Raw genomic sequence first — 19,334 nt, 5'->3', positions numbered from 1 at the left:
AAGCCTGGTGAAATTCCAAAATATATCATCAAAAGAGAAAAGGCCTTTCCAGTGGGACATTAGTAAAGTAAAGCAAACGAAAATAAAATAAAGCCTGTACATTTTCCACTACTGAGATAAGGCCTGCTCTTCCATTAAGGAGAGGGTTAGAAACATATTCCACCACGCTGTTCCAATGCGGGTTGGTGGAATGCACATGTGGCAGAATTCGATGAAATTAGACACATGCAGGTTTCCTCGCAATGTTTTCCTTCACCGCCGAGCACGAGATGAATTATAAACACAAATTAAGCCCATATATATATATATAGTGGTGCTTGCCTGGGTTTGAACCCGCAATCATCGGTTAAGATGCATGCGTCCTAACCACTGGGCCACCTCAGCTCTGGTGGGACATTAACAGCCTATTATTTACTACTGAATACAATAATATAATGGATAACTCGTGAATATTACCAGACAATTTCTTCAAAAACATTGCTAATTAGTATAAAGATACAAAAAAACAATGTCTTAATTTAAGCCTCGAGCTAAATTTTTGTATTTCAATTATTAAGAGTAAAATACTAACATAAAAATTTAATAATTTATATATTATTTTAATTATGCAGCGTAATATAATAAAAATACAGACGTTGGCACCAACAACCAAAACATTGGCGCTGCAAGAAATATCAAACATTCCTTACATAATTTATGTGTCACCAACATTGGGAACAATGCTATATCCCTTGTGTATGCAATTACACTGGTGCACACAACCTTCCATACGAAACACAACAACACTAAAAAGGACTGTTTCGCGGTAGCATATCTGTTGAATTATTATCAAATAGATCTGATCATCGCATGAATGTTACAACAACAACAACAGCTTATAAATTTCCCACTGCTGGGCTAAGGCCTATCCCTTTGAAGAGAAGGTTTGGAACATATTCCAGCACGCTGTTCCAATGTGGGTTGGTGGAATAAACATGTCACAGAATTTCTATGTAATTAGACAAATGCAGGTTTCCTCACGACATTTTTCTTCCGCTGAGCACGAGATGATAAAGACAAATTAAGCACATAAATATTCTGTGGTGCTTGCCTTGTTTTGAACCCGTATTCATCGGTTAAGATGCACTCGTTTTAACCACTAGGCCATTTCGGAATCTTTTTTAAATGTTACAGCTTGTTTAAAATAATTCTCTACACACTTTAATAATTCCGTACTCCCATTAAAAGCATTACTAGCTAATGAAGCTCAATCGTGCAAGGAATCGATTAAAAATCAACCGTTAAGCAATGAAGTGTTCAACGATCGCTAATAATAACGATTTGTAATTACGCGTCATACAAAAACTATAATGGATTCACGAATGAAAAAAAAACCCATTGAAACACAAATAGGTTTCTATAATGATATACAGCATTTATTGTATGTCTAATGCCTTAGTTCTTATTTGTAAACTAGCTGTGCCCGCGACCTTGTACGCGTTTGAATTTAACAAAGATATTATTGTAGCCTAAGTTACATCATCAGCCGGTGAAAGTCCCGTCAAAATCGGTCCAGACTTTCCACAGATCAGCTGGAACAAACAGACAGAGAGAGAGCCAAAAAATTGTAAAAAAAAATATTTTGGTACATGTACCGTGTATACATACATATGCACTGAGTAAAAAAGAGCTATTTTAATATTACAAACAGACACTCCAATTTTATTATTTGTATGGATACTGTATTCAAGTATACCGATATATACATGTATATGATGATATCGTTTGTCCTGACTATCAATCCAGTATTGACTACAGAAATTCGGAAAACAGATTCATCTTACATCGTAAGCATCGTCTAAGAAATTGAGTTACTTAATTTTGAATTTATATCTACACTAATAGTATCGTGAAGATATATGTCAGACATTTAACCCATGAAATTCAATGACATAACAGTTTAAACATGGCAGATGTTTAACGTTTAGTTCTGAATAATAATTTCGTACAGAGGTATTATAGTACGACAAACTTAGATGTAGCATCGGCATAATTCGTAAAACCGATAACATCCGAATGAAGTACGCTTTACTTAGTATATTTAGTAGCCGGGTAGTCTGTCAAGAGTTCCACCGGTTTTTTATGAGTAGACCAGTAGTGAGATCATATGCTACTTTATATAAGTCCGTTTTACATAAAGAAGTCTAATCAAATTGTATAAAAATAATGTGGGTGTTAAATCGTCAAAATAAAACCGGTTTATTGTATCACGTTAAGTTGGCAATAAGCGCGCCCGATACGCATGATTCTATTATGTATTCCTCAACAGGTTAGAACCATTGGCGCTCAAAGTTCTGAGGCCTTGATATATGTGAATTTCAATAATAATACTTTTTATTTCGTGACTAGTACATATATTGTTAGTAAGACAATGTTTTCTTAATAATCTAATATTAGTAAGATTAAAAAATTTAACATAACAATTAGGTCTTTACTCTACGAATTTCAAAATGCAGTACAATAATAAATAATTACATTTTTTCTAAATATTAATATCTATCAATAATAATTTCAAAATAACAAAGTAATTAAAATTTACGGTTCTTTTTTTTAACATTATATTAATTTGAATCAAGAAAAAGGATTTTGTCAACATTTCATAACAAAACAAAAGAAAGTTAGTAGGCACACCAAACAATCCATGAGAAATATAGAAAATTAAATCGTATGGTTGGAGAAAGACAAGCCGACAAGAGCATTTAATTTAAAATAAAAATAAATTATTTATTATTATTTACATAATAACATTACATTTATTGTACCATTTGTGTAATCTTTTCGGATCGAAATTTTCTTATGTAACACCAGTCGCTTCGAGGGGATATATATTTCACGAACAACGCTTTGAGAGCCACTGGCCTACCGTCGCAATGATTAGCGTGAAAATTTATTATCCACAATTTATATGGCATTATAACGAACCGCCGCTTTGCATTCGCTGTGATTAAAATATGCCTCTTGATTGATAATATATACGAGATTAATAATTAGTCTTTACAAATCTATGCTAATATCATAAATGCAAAAGTAACTCTATCTATCTGTATGCTAAACCATTCGATTTGAATCGAATTTGGCTATATGGTGTATTCTAAATATCAATTCCAGGAAATACGATTTTCCTCTTTAGTTTATTTCTATTCACTAATGATAAGTACTAACCAAAATTCAAGTGCAAAAGCCTCATCTAAATCTGAAGGCAACTGGCAGAATTTATTCGATACATCCAAGTTACTTACTTGTATTTTTATATATATTTAGATATAATAGGCGTTTGTCTTCCATTTCACCTGATGGAAAGTGTAGATAATGACGTGGTGAGGTGGTACACGCCATCCAAAATAAATCTGTTCACTCTACTCTTAAAGGCTCCGGAGTTCAACTTATCAGGTAAAATAGACGCAGGCAGGTCGTTCCAAATCTTAGCGACTCACCAACCTTGGGAACCAACATGTTATGTCCCTTATGCCTGTAGTTACACTGGCTCACTCACCCTTCAGACCGGAACACAACAATTCTGAGTACTGTTATTTGGCGGTAGAATAACTGATGAGTGGGTGGTACCTACCTAGACGGGCTTGCACAAAGCCCTAACACCAAAAACGAGCTGTCAAATCGTTTAGTCCGACTTTTGGGCATGTCAACAATGAATGGGTGAAACTTTTGTCTGCGCCTAGTAGTCCGATAAAGGAATGGAGATGGCTCTATCAGTTCGAAACGTAAAAAATATAATTATAAGAAAAAAACATTTCTTCATTATTTAAAAAAAAATGTTTTTGTTTATGAAATATAACAAACTAGTTATCGCGTGTGGCTTCGCTCACGCTTCAGAGATTGTTCGTTACGTGTTGGGTATTAAGCCTATCTGTTAGTAAGTTCCTCAGATACAACGAAATAGAGAGTTACATTATTAAAGAATCAAAAATGTTTATTCTTTACCAAAGTATAAATATTATATTCAAGGTTGGATCTCTTTAGTGATCATAATAAATACTCGTGGCAGAGGGACCCACTGTTCCATTACATCGTATGTAACTAAAGAATAAAGAAACTTTTAATAAATATAAAAAAAATATAAGTAACTGAAATTAATAATCATTACAAACTGCATGTGTATTTGTATGAAGCAAGTGTGACTTTCGCGTTTATAATATCAACATATAGATACACAGTTTAGATAACATTCAATCGTTCTCATAGTAATTATTAATAATAATACTTAAACAAAAAGTCGTAAATAATATTTAAATACAAGATTCATTACTTACTATAAAATTAATCGTGAGGTTGTATTTAATTTTTTATTGTCAGCTAAGTCATGAATGTTAACACGTTATGTGATAGACGTCACGCTTTTTTAATTTAATCTGTACTAATATAAAAATGCGGATGTAAGTCTGTCTGTGTGTTACGCTTTCACAACCACTTAACCGAATTTGATGAAAATTTGTCAAGCTAGTTTGAGCCATATGAAATAACCTTGCTTATTTCATTTTTATATCAAGACTAGCGATCCGCCCCGGCTTTCCACGGGTGTAATGCTGATGCTAAATATACTACAGATTTTTTTCTTAACTATATTGTCTATGTATTATATACAAACCTTTCTCTTGAATCATTCTACCTAAAACAACGCATCAAAATCCGTTGCGTAATTTTACAAATATAAAATAGTTAAGCGACTCTGTTTTATACTATGTAATGATATTTTAAATCAACTTTGTAATTTTCTATTCGAAAGCAAAAGTTACATAATTTGTTCAAATTTTATTATTTATTTTTATTCGTCGCTTATTGAATATACAAATACAAAAACCTCCCTCTCGTATTATTCTATCTATTAAAAAAAACCGCATCAAAATCCGTTGCGTAATTTTAAAAATCTAACATAGGTAAGCGACTTTGTTTTATACTATGTAATGATATTTTAAATAAACTTTGTAATTTTCTATTCGAAAGCAAAGGTTACATAATTTGTTTAAATTTTATTATTTATTTTTAATCGTCGCTTATTCATTAAACAGGCTGATTTGAAGAATCACACGTTCACACTTAAAACCTCCTTGGAGAATATCAAAGCTATTTTTTTTTTAAATATAAAACTCTGTGTAATTTAACTCATGCGCAGTGACGCAACACATCTAGAGAAAGTGTATTGGCGTAGTCGAAAGCTGTCGCTGGCCTCGTGTTCAACTTCCATTCATTAATCAATAGAAAGTTTTATAGTATTGATGCATTCAATTTAATTAATCATGACATATGTATTTTACAACGATACTTGTAAATTGTAAGTATTATAATTTTAACAAGGTACTGGTTTAATATGAAATTTGTATTCTAATACTTTTTTTTTTTACTTTGACTTATACTGAGATTTGTGTTAGAATTTCACCATGATACAATTTAAAGAATTATTTATTCTTATAGAGATATACATTTTAGTACAAATATTAGTATTTCTAGTACAATATCATCTAGAACAAAATACTTAATTTGATTAAATATATGTATTACATAATAAATATCAATATTATATACGTTTTAACTTACCATATATTAAGTTAACATCCAAATAAGTTCACAGTTTATTAACAACACTTACACGATTTGTTAAAATCGATCCACTTTTAAAAGTAAATAACAAAGACTTTTAAATGTAATAATTGTTTACATTCAATATTACATATTCATTACAAATAGCACAAAACTTCAAACAATTATATTGAGGCTTCGAGTTAAAATAAAACAAGATGGCGGACGGCGCACGCGCACCAAACCTCGCGACTTTGTACTGACTGTTCACTTAAGACATGACAATGTCATCAAACCCCACCAAGCTACCACTGTTATAGAATTACCAAGCGAATACCGTCCTTATAATTACGTACAATAAAGTTTAAATTATAAAAAGAAAACTATAACTGATCCGCTTCAAGAATTAGCAGGTTGATTTCGTATTGGGGAAAACACAACTTCGTTTTGTGTTGCAACTGACATTTAATTTTCTCTTACTTCAATATCGTAAAAGCTTAAAACAGGACACAATAAATTTTGGCTGTTATAATTATAAACATCTGTAACTATATGTGCCGATTGCTTAGAAATTTAACATATGTAGTTACGCCTTTCTTGACTTTGACTAATAAATTGAGTATGTAAGAATTGCACATCAATAATAATCAAAAATGCTCACAAAATAACTTTTCTATGCATTAAGGGTCGCTTCCTCTGTTTAATAAATAATACAAATTAAAATATAAAATATCAATAAGAAAAAAACTCAGACAGAAATTTATGACACTACTGGGTCTTATATCATGGGTTTTAATTGATTAGGAATTAATTTATTATTTGTAAAGTTACATAAGATGAATGAAACATTCTTGAGTATACATTTTATCAAACCTCTAAAGGATGAGTAAGTTACCGAATCTCACAGACAAGTCCTGCGCATAAGATACAATATAGCAGAAGAGTATGCATAGCTACATGTTCGGACTCTATTCTTCTATTCTCATTAACCAAAGACAAACTGCTTTACGAATTATTCAACTACAATTCAGTAGAGTGGGTAAGTGAGTTTTTTGATAATGTTAACAAATGTATTCATAATGTTATGATGGCATTTTTGTAATATAATATATAAATGTTTAATGTAATTATTTAATAATTCAAAGCAGAAACATGAGAAAGGAGAAGCTTGTAAACAAGTTTCCACTATTTTCAAGTTCTTTAGTTTCAAGTCAATAAATAATTCCTGGAACAGGGTTTTTTTGTTTTTTAACTTTCCCAATTCATGAATTACTATTGATCATTGATTCGTATCATTGATAATCATTAATAATTCAGGTATATTAGGTATATATATACTGAACACAAAAATACATAGATGATAAAAACACGCAGAATGGTACTTATTGACTATTTACATATTTTATAAATCTAATTGTATTTGATTGGCATCACTTTGTAATTCACTGCCATTTACTGAGTTTCCTGCCGGTTATACTCTGTAGAATCTACATTCAGGACCGGAAGCAGCTGTACAATTAAGACAATTACAGATGGAAAAATTACGATTTAAAAGTGCTTGAAAATACCTACTTGAATAAAGTATTCTTCATTTAATTTGGCTATACAGGCCAAATAATGACATTTATTTTGATAAAAAGCCTTTCGTCTCTTGAGTAAAAGCGTTATTACGAGGAACATAATCAAATACCTTCAGACCAAAAACGGCATATAAATTCTCAGAACAATGAAATGTTTTAATAACATACATATAACGTACATATAATCTCCTCATTCGCTAAACCTTTGGGATTGTAGAAATTACGGAAAATACGTATATCAGTAAGAGATGATCTTTCATCGGAATACAAAGAATCTTATATTACCAAGAAGGGGTGTGCGTAGGTTTTATCACTATTTTTGTATTTATCATTACATATTATACAAAAGTGTATTAAAAAGATAAAGATAGACCTCTCTCTGACTACATGTTCGCGATAAACTCCAAAAACTGAACAGATTTTCAAACGGTTTTCACTAATGGGCACGGGGATTCATGAGGACGCTTTAGGTATATCATTTATTAGGGTGTTTGGGTAAATAAATGCAAATAGAACGATAATTGTTAAACATGTCGGATAACATCATTGCAGATGTCCATGGGAGGTGGTGATCACTTTCCATCAGATGAGCCTCCTGCTCGTTTGCACCCTATGACATAACATAAAAATATACATCAAGCCCAGGATATAATAAAAATAAAAGGTAATAATATTTAAAAAAAAAACTTATGTACCACCAGTACGACCATCCCGGCTATTTTGTTAATATAGTTTAGACTTCTAGTTTTAGGAGGAAGTTGGAGAAATGCGTTACTTAATCTAATCCGATTAGGATATAGATACTGATACTATAAAATTACTAAATCACAAATATACTGGTGTATTCCTGTGCTTTAGCCGTAAAACTGGCGCTGTAACTCATGAAAACGGAACACTGTAATAAATTTTAGGTGAGTTACCGATATAGGTACTTTAACTATAACCAGCCTAACTCAAGCTATTCTGGTCTTCTCCTAATGTTATTCGGGTGAAAAATATTTTTATGATATGTTCTGAGTCGAGGAGGTTTGATTTTATCGCCAACTAAAAATCAATTCCTTGATGATTATGATAGCGTGAAGTAAAATGATATTACCCTTCTCAATTTATACGTTCCCTTACCTGACTAGATTTAAAATGAGATAGGTACTTCCTGAGATTATCGCATATAATCATGAAACGTCCAAACTTTATGATAAAAAATGATCAAAGGTTTTTTTAAAAGATTAATAAAAAAAGCGTAGTTTTATGAAAAAAAGTATGAATGAATGCTGAATGTATACATCAGGTTCAGAAGTATTTTCTAGGTCAGCCGCGAAAATCGGCAGGTCAAGTAAAACTGGTTTACTATTTGTGACGTCACTATAGAAAGAGCGCATGTAAATCAGTGCACTTGACACAAGTGAAATATACAAAATTTTTGTCCTTTGTGTCGGGAACGTTGCATTTTGAAAGTTGTCGTTGCACCAAGTTGCATTGAACTTAACATTTTCAACGAAATCATTTTAAAACTTATTTTGTACAAGTAATATATTTCACTATTTATACATTACAAAACATACAGTAATATTAACGCTAAATTTCCCATTGTTTGGCTAAGGCCTCTTCTCCCTTGGGGGAGAAGGTTTTTGATTTAGAGCATATTCCACCACACTGCTCTAATGCTCCAATTGTTGGATACACATTTAAGCAAATTTCATTGAAATTAGACACATGCAGGTTTCCTCACGATTTTTTCCTTCACCACCGAATATGAGATCAATTATAAATACAAATTATATGTTACAATTGTATATACATTACAGTTACATAGCAGTAACTTCTGATATTCCTATTTTTGTTTGCAAGTAGGCTTTGGCATATTTAGAGGAGATACTTTAAGAAAAAATAGTCAGGATTTTCGTCTTTTTATTACTGTGATTACCATACTTGTAATACTTTCAGAGACTGTAAATACTCAGTAATAGCTAAGTAATCTTTATGACGATTATAGACGCCCACTGCCCCAAAAACTATTTCTAAAATAATTTCGCTTTTAATATTATATAAATACAATAATGATTCTTAAAAATAAACTTGATTACGCACGAATTTCGTGTACATAATTGGGATATCAAGAAAACTAATCAATGTCAGCGGGTCACATTTATTCACCGAAAATAGAAAGAAATAAAAATAGTTTTTAACATTTTCGTGTATTGATATTTTAACCAAATATAAACTGTTTTTTTTCTCTATATTTATATTTACAAATCTACTCAGAAACGTGCATTTGTGTATTTTTCTATTCTGAGTTAGTTATCAAGTGCCTACGTTTTTACTTTCCAGGTGAGAAATTTAAAATTGTTAGTATGGAATATGCTCAAATTTACCCGACGACTGGTCATGAAAATGAAAGCTTTCATTAACGGCTTTATATACAAAAATGTTTAGGAGATAATTAATTGAATAAATCTGTCCTTTTCTTTCAAATCTTGTATCAGTGTTATCGGAAAGAAATAACAACACGCTTAACAACGTTTATAGTAAAACAGAGTATAAAATTACTTTTCAGTATTAGTTACAAATATAGCGATTTATAAAATAACCAGGTATCCATACTAGGACTTATTACGTTGATGAGATATATGAATAATTAGCAACCACAATTCACCAAATCGAAATACTTTTTTATCTCTGATACTAGGAGGGTTTTAAGTGAGCCAGTGTGACTACATACAAGCTTCATCTTAGATCTAAGTTTGGTGGTGTACTGGTGTCATCTACGAAATGGTTAATATTACTGTTGATATCGATCCAACTAATTTACTTGTGGGTAAAGTTTTGTACAAGGCCGTACCACCCAATTATTAGATATTCTACCGCCAAACATCTACCTATTGAAAGGCGGACTACCGCCGTTTGAGTGAGCCAGTGTAAAAAGGTACATAATATCTTAGTTCCCAAGGTTGGTGGCACATTGAAATATAGTACCAAAATTTTACACTATAAATAGGTCCATGGTAAATAAAACTTACCTTTATTATAAGTTAAAATTTTGGATATTATTAAGAGCTGAGATGGCCCAGTGGTTAGAACGCGTGCATCTTAATCGATGATTCCGGGTTCCAACCCAGGCAAGCACCACTAAATATATATGTGCTTAATTTGTGTTTACAATTCATCTCGTGCTCAGCGGTGAAGGAAAACATCGTCAGAAAACCTGCATGTCTCTAATTTCATCGAAATTCTGCCACATGAGCATTTCACCAATCCGCATTGGAACAGCGTGGTGGAATATGTTCAAAACCCACTCCTTAATGGAAGAGGAGGTCATAGCCCAGCAGTGGGAAATTTACAGGCTGTTACTTTACTTTACTTTACAGTAGGATATTATATATTATCCGAAAACGATGACAGTTACAATCGAGTTTACCAAACACGGAACGAATGATAAATAACTAATTTAAACAAACAAATGGATGGTATGCGGTATAAAATACAGTAGATTGCATCTAGTTTCTAGATCCATTCGCCGCTAGAATTGATCAAAGCATTCGTTATGACCTGCCAAAGTGTGTACCATTCAATGTCAATCAGATCTAAGATGTTTTAGTAAGCTCAGATGGGTGCTTAGTCTGCTTGAGCACGCACACTGGTCAGTGACTCGTCTAACGGTAGCGTCATCGTCATGGTATTCGATTATATCTCATTCACGAGACGTTTCGATAGAATTATTCGTTTTTTAAATATTGGATTATTTTGATTATTATCTTCCATATTTAGATTTATGTATTTTTAATATTTTTATTTTAACATTTATTTTTCAATAATTTTGTAAATAGAATTTTACATTGTACCGTCATGTCTGCTTTAAATTATGTAATGAATAAATATTAATTTATAATTATTCTAGAGTAAGAACCGAGATGGCCCAGTTAGAATAAATGCATCTTAACCGATGATTGCGGGTTCAAACCCAGGCAAGCGCTATTAATATATTAATGTGTTTAATTTGTGTTTATAATTCATCTCTTACTCGGCGGTTGATGAAAACATCGTGAGGAAACCTGCATCTATTTAACCACATGTGAATCCACCAACCCGCATTGTTACAGTGTGGTGGAATATGTTCCAAACCTTCTCCTCAAAAGGGAAGGAGGCCTTAGCCCAGCAGTCGGAAATTTATAGAATGTTTGTATTTTAAAGTCGTTGCGTTAAACAAAGAGTTTTTATATAGCCTTTATTAATATAAATATAGAGCTATACAATCACGAAGGCGCGCCCTTCCACATTTAATTAATCTGTAACCGTTTCTTACGCACACCTTTTTGCTTGTTAAAAAACGAATACTATTTCTGATTTGTTCTCTTAACAGACCTGATGATTGGCAGTCAAAGATCAAATCTATTAAACAGAGTGTTCTCTTTTATTGATGTATTTTTTATTGCGTAGTGAATTTCGAATTTTGCAAGATTAAGTGTACCTTACGAGAAAACAGTTGCTTGGCAATAAGACGTTTAAGGTTTGTTACTTTTACTTACAACGCATGCCAATAAAGAAATGATTTATTAATGTAAGTATTAAAGCTGGTACGGATAGCAAAAAAAAATTTTTTTTCTGAATATCGTAACATTAAAGAAGTATTAGGCATTTAATTATTTTTGTTTTTATTAATTTCATTAGATAATTGTGATGCAATGTATGCAGGTACTATCGCTTTAAATTGTAATTGTTTATATTTTCAAAGGCTTTCAACTCATGCCGTTATTAAACTCTTTAGAAAGAATAAAAAGAGTAAATAGCTACTTAAAATATTCGATGACGAACGAATTAATTATGTAATCTTATATATTAATTGAATGAAGAAAGCTTCCTTTTGCAAATTTGTATTTCTTACAACGATTATTTTATTATAATTTTATCTTTCGACACTGAACGTAACATGAGCTAGGATAGCTTATTAGAACACGTGAATCTTAAGCGAAGATTACGGGTTCGAAGCCAGGAATAAATACCTGAATTTTTATACTGTTAATTTGTTTTTAAGTATTGTGATCCACCTAACATATAGTTCAGCATTTAGGTATATGAAAATATTAAGGTCTTTTATTAATCATTTTAAAAAAATTACAATATCACAAAAGATTAAACCACCATCTTATACAAAACAAAATAACTAAAAGTATGACGTATTAAAGTATCAATAACGAATCACGCTTGAAATATAAAACAATTTAATGTAATTTATGTTCACGATCTTTTTCTTCTGACCGTAGAAAGAAATGAAAATATCGTGCAAGCGAGACGGCATGAAATCGAACGTCACTCGGCTTAAATTTTTGAATGCATTTGTCACGTGTACTTTAAAGCTCGATACAGAAAACGCTACTTTTCATCTCAATTGAAGAACTACCACGAAATCCATAAAACTGATAAGAAAATTAATTAAATATTGACAGGTAACAATTGCACCTTTAGTGAAGTATATGTTTCGTCTAGAAATACTATTACGCAAATTATTTTTTTAAGATTACCATATGTTATTATTATTTATTTAATAACTTTTCATTTATATTGTGAGAATGAAATCATTCAATACATTTGTTAATATTTGCTTGTCATCAAATTAATATTCGCCTTCTTCTAATACTAATAGCGCTCTAGCACCATCTTGTATGAGAAAGTGGATAAAAATCTTCCTCAAGAAAGAAATTTTATTTATTCATGGCCAATAGTATCTAGAAAATATAATCGATAGTATGGGCTTGTACAAGCTCTTCTCGTTACCAGCCACTCACCACATATTCTACCGTCAAACAGTAATACCTATTATGTGAGCTATTATAACTTTAGTCGCAAAAGACGTAATTTTAACTACCAAGGTTGATGGTGCATAAGCGACGTGAATTAATTACAGCATCAATATATATATATATGTGTGTGTGTGTGTGTTGGAATTCCATTTGGTATATCATTAACCAATCCGCCTTTAAATCAATTATATTTTAATGTAGAGATGTTTTTTCTTTTGTAAAATTTGGAATAAAATAAAATTCAAGCGTAATCTTCAATCGTATGTAATTTGCTTAAATTTTACACACCTGTTATTTATTATCAGCATTCTCGTACTCGTGCTGAATAATATCTCCAAGATGAGCACTATTCCGCTCGCTGTGTACGCAATTTGAATTGGAATATCATCAAATATAACGCAGCGCCCAGCTTGTTACAGGTTTGAATTGTACCAAAATTTTACACTATAAAACCAAAGTCCATAGTGGATAGAAGTTACCTTGATTTTAAGATAAAATTTTGGAAAAATACTTCTTAGTTCTTTTGTGTTAGTAATTCATCTAGTGCCAGATGAAGGCTGAGAGGAAAGGCCAACAGTGGAACATTTACAGGCTATATTCAATACATTTACATATTACTAATGTAAATATCTTACGCTACGGTATAGAACAACTAAATAAAACTTACCTTGATTGCAGGTTAAAAGTTTGGAAAATGTACTTCTGAGTTTTCTTGTGTTTATAATTCATCTAGTGGCAGATTAAGGCTTAAGGGATTCAAGGCCAACAGGATTTACAGACATTGCAATAAATTTACAAATTTTTGATTTTAAGTTATGGTATACGGTAGCGGCTAGACTCCAGACTTAGATTGTCTAATTATAGTTTTGTTTTTTTTTTGTAATAGGTAGGCGGACCGGTAATAAGCCACCTGATGGTAAGTGATTGCAAGCCCTCATAGATTAGGACTATAAGAAATGGATAACATCACAAATCATGTGAATCACATTTATACATCACCAACCTTGGGAGCTAAGATGTTATAGCCTTTTTTCCTGTTACACTGGCTCACTCACTCTTCAAACCACAATACATCAATACTAAGTAATACTGTTTGATGGTATAATATCAGATGCCTGAGCTTGTATGATAGGCTTATTTATCGATGCTTTTAAGATGTTTCTAATATTTTGTAGAGCGTTTTTTCTAACTTCTGTATCCTGGATACTACCACAATTTAAACATAGTTACTTAAATGTGGTTGACAGAACTGGCATCGAGATCACTTCTAATTTTGGACTAGTTTAGTATCAGTATTTGATTGTTTGTTGACCCAAACAAATCAACAGCTATATTCCCATATATACTCTCCTATCTTTACATAGTATAAAACAAAGTCGCTTTTTCTGTCCCTATGTCCCTTTGTACGCTTAAATCTTTAAAATTACGCAACGGATTTTGATGCGGTTTTTTTTAATAGATAGAGTGATTCAAGAGGAAGGTTTTTAAATATAATACATATACAATATAGTTGAGTAACACTGATACTTGTAAATAAACAAGTTCTGTAGTATATTTAGTATGAGTATTGCACCCGTGCGAAGACGGGGCGGGTCGCTAGTTACATATAAATTACTGGAAACTTTCATAAAGATAATCAGACATTACACACCTCAAAATATAACTTCATATTTTGTTAACAATAAATTTCTTGTTAAAAAATGTACAAGAATTAGTTCCGAAGCAAAATAATCCAAGTACTGTTCCAGTTTTCTTGTTTCTATACGAAACGTGGCTATGTGATGTCGAATGAAGAAAGTTGATAAAAGTTCTTTTAAAGTCACGAAATCGTGAGTTACTATTTGTTTCAAAGAAAGAGAAACTGGAAGGTGCTAGACATTGTTTTTTATTGTACTTACAATGAAACATTTAATAGTAGTTATCTCTAATCTATATTACACTTGTCTGTTAAGTGGAACTAATATTTTTAGATGAACAGCTAAACGCTGGTTACAGAGGTGTAATTTTTAATCTTATTTATGTAGTAGCTGTGCATTCGAATTCGTGCCCGTTTGAATTTATCAAAATTGTATTATTATTTTAGATATTATTCTCAAATGAAAGTAGCCTAAGTTTTTATATTACATCAGCTATCTGCCATTGAAAGTCCCTTCAAAATCAGTCAAGCCGTTCCAATGAACGGTCTGATTAAACAGACAAAAATTGTAAAAAATGTTATTATGGTAAATGTACCATGCATACCTATACTTGTAGTAAAAAGTGGTTAATTAATATTACAAACAGATACTCCAATTTCGTTATATATATACATGGTATTTGAATGGTTACAATATAAATGTAACTCGTTACAGATATTGACACTAGACGTCACCACAGCCCATCAACTTTAATAACTTAAAATTGATTTTGCTTTTTCGAATTGAACTGAAAAACTATGAAAAGGCTCCTCTCCCTTTGAGGAGAAGGTTTGGAACATATTCCACACGCTGTTCCAACGCGGGCTGGTGGAATACACATGTGGCAGAATTTCTATGAAATTTGTCACATGCATGTTTCCTCACGATGTTTTCCTTCACCGCTGAGCACGAGATGAATTATAAAGACAAATTAAGCACATGAATCAGCGGTGCTTGCCTGGATTTGAATCCGCAATCATCGGTTAAGATGCACGCGTTCTAACCGCTGGGTCATCTCGACTAATGCAGACATTTGCGTTTAATAAAAGAAGCATTTTTCCACGGTAAACTATATTATAGTTTATTATGGAGTCTTCCAGTCTCCGATGCTTTTCTAGAGTGCAAGTAACAAGATACTGTTTGGATAGAAGCGCCGTCTAATATATTAACGAAACGACCCAAGCCAAACAATGTTAAAAATCAAAAGATCGCCGGCATTTTTATTATGAATTTTACTGTAACTCAATTTCTTTGTAAATGAAAGCTTTAAGGAATTTAGTCTTATCTATTTATTATTATTTTTTATCATAATAATATTTGTTTTGGGGAATATCATATTGTTATTAAAATAAAATGACGAACTTACGACGCTGAAATAAATATCAACCTTAATGTCAACAAATAAGCTACTATATCCCTTGTACATGTACTTATACCAGCTTAACTACCAGTCGCCTACAGCTTCGCTCGCGTTTCTGGTTGTTGGTTGTCATGTATCATGCAAAAAAGTACTCTATGTAAATGACATAGGTTACTTTTTTACATGATACATACTTGGAGTTCAAGTTTGCTTCATACCAAATTTCATGAATATCCGTTAAGCGGTTTGGTCGTGAAAGAGCGACACACAGACAGAGTTACTTTCAAATTTATAATATTAAATATAGATTTCAGATTAGCCGTTTATTAAGAGACAATGTTCGGCACCATTGTATTCTAGCGGAACCACACCGCTTTTAACTTAAATAGATTGATTTAATTTAAAATGTAACCATTTGTACGGTAGTTTCAATCAACAAGAACAATAAATGTTTTGAAACGCGTGTGTGATAAGACGAAACCTATTGAAATTCACGAAATATAGTCCCTTTAAGGATTGATTGGACTGTTCGAAGTATACAGGCGTACCGTATTGGAAATTGATAGCACATATTAATTTGCATTCCTTTCTTGAAATAAAACCTCTTTCGTTATAAAACTCCAATTAAAAATGTAATACGACTCAATTGTAACTAATATTTATAACTATCGGAACCGCTCCGGCTTCGCACGGATGCAATACTGATGCTAAGTATTCTACAGAATTTGTTTATTTACGACATCACAATAAAAACTTAAAATTACCAGTGTTTCTTAACTATATTGTCCATGTGTTATATACTAAAACCTATCTCTCGAAACACTCTATTTATTTGAAAAAAAAAAACGCATCAAAATTCGTTGCGTAATTTTAAAGATTTTAACATAGATAGGAACAGAAAGTGGTAAGCGACTTTGCTTTATATACTATGTAATGATAATGGTAATGTCCTCATCACCATTATCATAAGTATAGAGGCCTTAATTAATTAAAGAATTGAATCCACTGTTAAATGAAAATATACTATCAGGGCGGTTGCAACTTGAGATAGAAGTTGGAAATTCAACGCGCGAAGACTAAAAAGGTAAATTCAAGATATTCTCAGTAGCCAAGAGTTTTAAACTTTATGTTTACATTCTTACCTCGGAAGCTTCTAAGTTCTATCACTTGAAATTGGCCGCCTTGCTCAAAATCTTGATGCTAGTTTGTATAGTCAGAGTAAGAAAACTGACGACGAGTTTTCAAATTCATTCCTTTATCAAGTCTTAAGCTCTTAGTACCTTTTGAATCTAAACATCAAATCATTGCGACGAAATATGTCATTCTCGATCGGTAAACGATTATTGCTCATACTGAGCACACGAAAATAGATCTTAAGGTGACGAACCTTTTCTTACCCAACTGTACATATATAATATACAAATTAGGATAAATTTCCTATACTGGATAAGGGTTTTTCGAATAAAACGTCGATATAAAATATTAACCCGTAAAAAAGTGGTAGTTTTACTGAAATGCTCTATGTATTGTTACAAATAAACACTATTCGAGTTCAATCGTTTCGAAAATCAAAAATATAGTTCGAAATATACATTTAAAGCTTTCATGAATTTTTTTCGTATAAAATATAAATTGATAATCATGTTTCATTATTAGAAAAAAAATAACAGTTGTCAAGTACGAGATATTTTAAGATGCGTTCACACGAATATTATTATTGCAAAAATAATAATCAAAGAGGTTATATGTATACAGGTACTATATCAAAATAAATAAGTTTAGTAATTTTTTTTCAAATTGTATATAATATGTACATCATACAATTGTGAATTTAAAAATGAAATAGAATACTTAAGAACACTTATTGCAAAACATTATGTCAGAACAAATAAAAAAACCGCGGACACTACCGTAAAAAAGTTAATATGTGCGACATTGACGTTAATAATTATTGCATTTAAAATATTAACCTTATACATCAAAATAGCCTGTCATCGTCGCTACTTAGTAAGTTCTTTAAATAGAACAGTATGATTTTGTTAAATATTTCTATTATTAATCTGTTTGCTTGTAAATGAGGCAACAATTTTTTAAGCAATATGTAACGTCATCATTGGGTTTCGGTTTTTCCCTCATTCATATTTTTTTAATCAACCTACAGAAAGACAATAAACTACGTCACAATAGATCGTTTCAAATAAATTCTTCGTATAAATTTTTGAAGATATAAATTCCGTTCTTGGATTATCATTTGCCTGTCATTCTGAGTAATGTATGTTCTGTTGTAAACTATTAGATTCGCCCACGGAATGTCCGCGCGAACTCCTTTCACAATAGCATTAAACATAATATCATTAGTATTCAATTCTCCAATAAACTATTCATTGGTTTTACATACCTTTTTTTTTGGCTGTATAAATTTGTGCATACGTCCATGAAGACGATAAAAAAACGAAGATGTATAAAAGGCGCGCAATGTCCTGTCAATGTCTTGAGTTTACTTTTTGGCGGGAAGTTTGAGTCCGTCAGACGTTCTATTTCTGAGTCATAACAAATTCTTATTTAAATCGATTTTTCCTCTTAATTAATTATAAAAATTAAAGTAAACAATATTATTAGTCTTTATTATGAAATCAAATAGTCATTGTTTAAAATATTACCATTTCTTTTATATATTTATTTTTAAAGTTTGGCTTTAATGACTTTTCGATATAAATACTATTTTAGATATTATTTTTTAAAACAAATGACATGTTATGTCAGGATTCCGATATGATGTTTCGATATGTTCCGATGTATTTCTACACAAAAATTTGATCCCAATAAATAAATACAAAGTGTGTACAAAAAAAACTTCAAGAGTTATTACATTATTGGCATTTATTGAAGGTTTCCATTGTCTGTCTCTGAAACTGTCTTTACAAAATTGAAATGGATCATTTCAAAATAATCCTCTTTCAAACAAAGCTAATCCCTTATTGTACAGAGGAGTTATACCCGTATAAATATACATAGAAAATATAAACATCGCAATGAACGTATAGTACGACACAACTTAGATGTAGCATCGGCAAATTCAATAAAACCGATTACTGCTGATTTATCAATAGAATTAGCTCTCTATCGCGCCATTTGACGCTATTCGTCGCTATAGATACTCGCAGCAGTTCAACCCGAAAAAGCAAGTGCATGTAAATCGACGTGTCAAATTGATGAATATATTAGGTCATATGATATTACGAGTTATTTACGTTTATGTAAAGATCATATTCACATAAGAATTAAATATTGATAAAAAAAAATCAAAAATCAAAATAAACTTTATTCAAGTGGGTTTTACAAGCACTTTTGA

The 19,334-nt window shown here is 31.5% G+C and overlaps 1 protein-coding gene across 5 annotated transcripts in view; it reads right to left on the bottom strand.

Moving 5' to 3' along the window:
• Positions 1–19,334, bottom strand: part of LOC124532647 (tyrosine kinase receptor Cad96Ca) — an 89,842-nt gene that overhangs the window by 52,719 nt on the left and 17,789 nt on the right. For 3 of the 5 annotated variants that reach the window (XM_047107671.1, XM_047107675.1, XM_047107674.1), the window contains exon 1: positions 5,590–5,844. The exons of the other annotated variants lie outside the window; for them this stretch is intronic. The gene's annotated coding sequence lies outside the window, so the exon portion shown is untranslated. Of the gene's footprint in view, positions 1–5,589; positions 5,845–19,334 lie in introns of those variants that run through there. 5 annotated transcript variants of the gene reach the window in all.

The sequence above is a fragment of the Vanessa cardui genome, chromosome 9 (assembly GCF_905220365.1).
Source record: "Vanessa cardui chromosome 9, ilVanCard2.1, whole genome shotgun sequence".
In the NCBI taxonomy this organism is placed as follows: domain Eukaryota; kingdom Metazoa; phylum Arthropoda; class Insecta; order Lepidoptera; family Nymphalidae; genus Vanessa; species Vanessa cardui.
Note: the sequence above shows the minus strand (reverse complement) of the source record. Positions and strands in the feature narration are given on the sequence as shown.